The sequence below is a fragment of the Vitis vinifera genome, chromosome 7 (assembly GCF_030704535.1).
Source record: "Vitis vinifera cultivar Pinot Noir 40024 chromosome 7, ASM3070453v1".
NCBI lineage: Eukaryota > Viridiplantae > Streptophyta > Magnoliopsida > Vitales > Vitaceae > Vitis > Vitis vinifera.
The window spans coordinates 11,075,544-11,079,868 of NC_081811.1; the positions used below are offsets into that span (position 1 = coordinate 11,075,544).

Consider the following 4,325-nt stretch of genomic DNA (forward strand, 5'->3'; position numbering starts at 1 on the left):
TCCAAGGTTAAAGATCACCTTGAATGGTTAAGGCTTAGTGAGAGGCTTAAACCATTGCAAAGTGCATCAGTGAGAGAATTAAAGTGAAATCTAATTGAAGGAGTCTCTGTACATCACCGGTTAGAGAATTGACTATATGTTGAATCTCTAACGCGAGGAAATGAACCATCTGACCAGAGTCGTGTCTTTTGCATGAGGAACCACCCCAGTGAACCTAACTCTCCAAGGAATGTTTTCTTCCTAAGTTATTTCAAACTTCTGTTATGTTAGTTAGTTTAAGTCTAAACCTTTACCAATCAAAGTTTGTGTTTTACTTCTTAAACTAACCTTGAAATGAAACAAGGCCAATTCACTTGGAATTTGTCACACCCCAATTTTTTTTTTTTCTTATTATTATTATTATTTATTCTTCAACTAAACAATTGATACTCAAATACAGTATAAGTGCTCTCAAAAACTTAAATGTTGAGTTCCTACTTGAATTTGTTCAAAAAGAGGATATGGAAAACCTGTTATAAGGAGTACATCCTGTATTAAATATTGTGACTATTAAGTTAACAAAATATGTTTTGTTTCACAAAAGAAACTTGTACAACATTCATTTACATATACCAAACCCCATTGTTTACTACGGGTAGCCCATACTACAAGTGTATCTAACAAATATATACATTACATCATTCCAACAAAAGGTGTAGTCTTGATACAAAAGGCATGGCCTCAAAAGACTTTCAATATGAGCAAACAGCATCCAATCACAGTAAAGCATTGCTCAAGCATTCTTTCCTGCATAGGTCTTCTGACCTGCATCTATAGGTGGAAGGAATAGGGTGAGTTCACAACTCAGTAGGAAAGTTTATAACCATCCTAAGTATACCCTTAAAAACCTTGAATTAAACGTTTAATAACATGCATGATAAACATTTCATAACAATTAACAAATGTGTAATCATGTCAAACATGTATGCATGTGTTTGTTGGTTTCATCATTGCTTTTCCCCATCCATCCTTTCACAACTGATAATTTGCTGACTCCCAACAATCTACACAGCAGATATCAATGCTCCACAAGATACTCGATCAATATAATAATGACTATTCTGGGACATCACCCAAGGGCAAGTCATACCCCGTGTCTTTTGGGACTCATACCCAAGGGCAGGACCAACCCCGTGTCTTTAGGGACTAAAACCCAGGGGCAGGACCAACCCCATACACCCACATCGGAGTGTCTTCCTCGAGAGCTTTAGGGACTTTCACCCAAGGACCCACGGTCCCACATAAACAATATATCAAATGATAAGGCCTGTAGCATCACATAAGCACTTCGCCACCAATAAATTCTCTGAATATGATCTGTGATAATTCCATATCCTACTTGCAATGCAATCACACCATAAACCATTTCGACAACACAAAACCACGAATCTTCATTCCAATATACGTTCCAACATCATGGTAACATTTCAATGCAATAAACCGAGATGCAATGACACTTTAAAAGATTTGATGAAATCATAGAAATAACATAAAATTCCAACAAATAATTCAAGGAAAGAAATCAGATACACCATAGAATAGCATAAAATTCCCTACCTTACACCGACTTCCTTTTTGTGTTTCTTCTAAGTAGGCGATCTTTGCCTATTACGAGGAACTGAAATGAAACAACATAATTTAGGTTTCCTAACCATGAAAATTTATATAGTTTATTGTTGTAAATTTTTAATTCTCACGTTCTCTAATCTATATCCTACATGTTTACAGATCAAATTAGAATTGAATTAAACAATATTTGCAATGCATATTAATTTCCCTAATTAATTACCAAACACTAATTCTTTTGATTTTCTTAAAGCCTAACCTATTAACAAATCCCAAGTGTCCAAATAACCCAATTCATCACATGTTTACTAATCTATTTTTCAATCAAACCAAATTAAACAAAGATTTATGCTGATCTTACCATTAATAAAATACTTAACTGAAAATACTTTAATCTTTAATTAATTGTGATTTTTAACTAAAACAGGTTTATAGCTAATTATACTCAACTTTTACACAATTTTTACCATTAATTCTATTCAACATGCCATTAGGAACCAAAATAAACGAAAATTACAAAATTAAACACTTGCTTACCTCAAATCTACACTTTCTCTCTCTAGTTTCTCTCTCTAACCCAAGTTGCTGCAGGTGAAATGGAGCAAAACGAGCTGCAGCCCCCCTTATAAAGGGTCTCCAAGCACCCAAGCATGAGGTGGCAGCCCACATGGCTGCCACCAATCCACCCAAGTAGGAGGTGGCATTCCACTAACCTTAATTTTCAAATATTGCACTTTAGTCCTTCAAGTTATAAAAAAATAAAACCCATAATTGCCCATTAGTCCTTTAGGTTTTCATAACCCTAATTAGTCCCTAAGAACCTAATAAGCATGCTTAGGTCATTAACTAATCCCACTTAACCTTAATCAAAGTTTAATTCATAATTAAACATGATTAACACTAAACTAGTTTTAACATCTAATTAAGCAAGCTTAAAGTTAAGTACTAAAATAGTCATTAGTACTAGGTGTTACAGAATTGGTATCATTGATTGCTTGTTAATCATTCCCAGTGAACGATCCTAGAGCCACTATACTATAGTAGCTTTGTCTTTGCTACCCTAGTATATGGTGTTATAGGTTATAAATTTTGTTGATTACTCCCTCAATCAAGGAGCACCAGCTGGACACAAATCAACTAAGACACCAATTGGGCACGAATCATGCCATATTCTCAAAGTGGCAACTTTAAAATAAATAAATAATCTGATATATAGTGGAGGTTCAAAGTGGCAGCCTCATCCTCTTAAAAAATCTGATGCATGCTGAAGCTATCTCCAAGTAGCAACCTATGGAGATTCCAAGTGATTGCAGCCTGTGGAGATGTCCCTCCTTGCAGCCTGCTTTAATCTTTCCACCGAATTCTTAAACCACATGTTCATGGCCATATTTAATTTAAATAATCCACCCACCATCCTCCACTATGCAGCACACTTTATCCATTAATTTTCAATGAACTCTCAACCACCATACATTCACTATATGAAACCATTTCATCCATTGATTTTTAATAAAAAAATTCAGCCATGCACACACATGTCCAACCACTATTCTCATGAATTTAAGAGAATTTTTAGCCACAAAATTACCTTATATGAAACCACTTTATGCCATGATTTAATTCACAAAATTCAGCTTCACATTTCCACTTAGTCATCTAACAAATTCATATTTTTACCAATGAAAATTCATGCACCTCACATCTCCATTAACATGGTCGCCACTCCATTTCTCCACCAACACATACTAAATCCATTAAACCCTTGTATTCACATCAATAAATTGTTAGGATAGAGCCCTTAAAAGTATAACATGATATAATAAATTTGGAATTCGTTATTTATTTAATGATATTCCAATTTCATTTTTATCTATCCTTATTCCATGTATTATACTTTATGAGCATTCTTGTCTGCATTTTTTGCATTGTACATAACTTAGGTGAATTAGGAATTGCATAGAATATCTAAGTCATGGGTTCCTTGCAAATAGATGACTTGTTCACAACTGGTTCATGCGTCTAGGCAACCCATTAAAGGTTGTAATGCACTACCTCCTAATTGGAGGGATGGTTGGTTTTGGCTATTGGGATGGGTTTCTCATGGTAAGTGCACTAGTATGTATGGTTACATATTGGATAAGACCTACGGTGAGTCATGAATTAAGGCTATCAAGTAGTCATGACCTCACCAAGCCACTTCATTGTATTGTCTCTCAACCTTGAGAGAATATTGAGCTTGTGCTAAAGGCTTTAACCTACGGGTGAGATCGTAAGCTAATCATATATTCCCTATGGATTGGGTCACTGTTGAGGGAAGCTAGTAACAATAATTATTCTCAATAGAGACATTGTGGTATCTTATGGGATTGAGACAATGTGTCCCCTTAGGTGATCCTAAGGAGGTGTGTTCATGAAAACTATAGTCATAGTAGCCTTAAGTGAAACTTAACATAGGCTCTTTGAGAGCTAAGACATGTCGGTTGAATACACAATAGGAGGATTTATAACTCAAGAATAGTAGAGGTAGTCTTGAAAAGCTGATAGTTTCACCTTGTTAGACTATGGACACCAATTCATAGGGAAACTAAACACAATGGATAGCAAGTCACAGACTTGAGCACTAGTGTCTCATTGTTATTTACATAGGATACTAGAGTTCAATTGATTCTTTGTAGTGGGATGTTGAATCAACTTCAGAATTAGATTATGAGATACTCCTA

At 35.1% G+C, this 4,325-nt stretch overlaps 1 long non-coding RNA gene across 1 annotated transcript; it reads right to left on the reverse strand.

Moving 5' to 3' along the window:
• Positions 1-554: 554 nt before the first annotated feature.
• On the reverse strand, positions 555-2,471 carry LOC132254039 (uncharacterized). The gene is made up of 2 exons (XR_009465960.1): positions 2,143-2,471; positions 555-1,657 (listed from the first exon to the last, which is right to left on the reverse strand). It is a non-coding gene; the product is annotated as an uncharacterized LOC132254039 (long non-coding RNA).
• Positions 2,472-4,325: the final 1,854 nt, after the last annotated feature.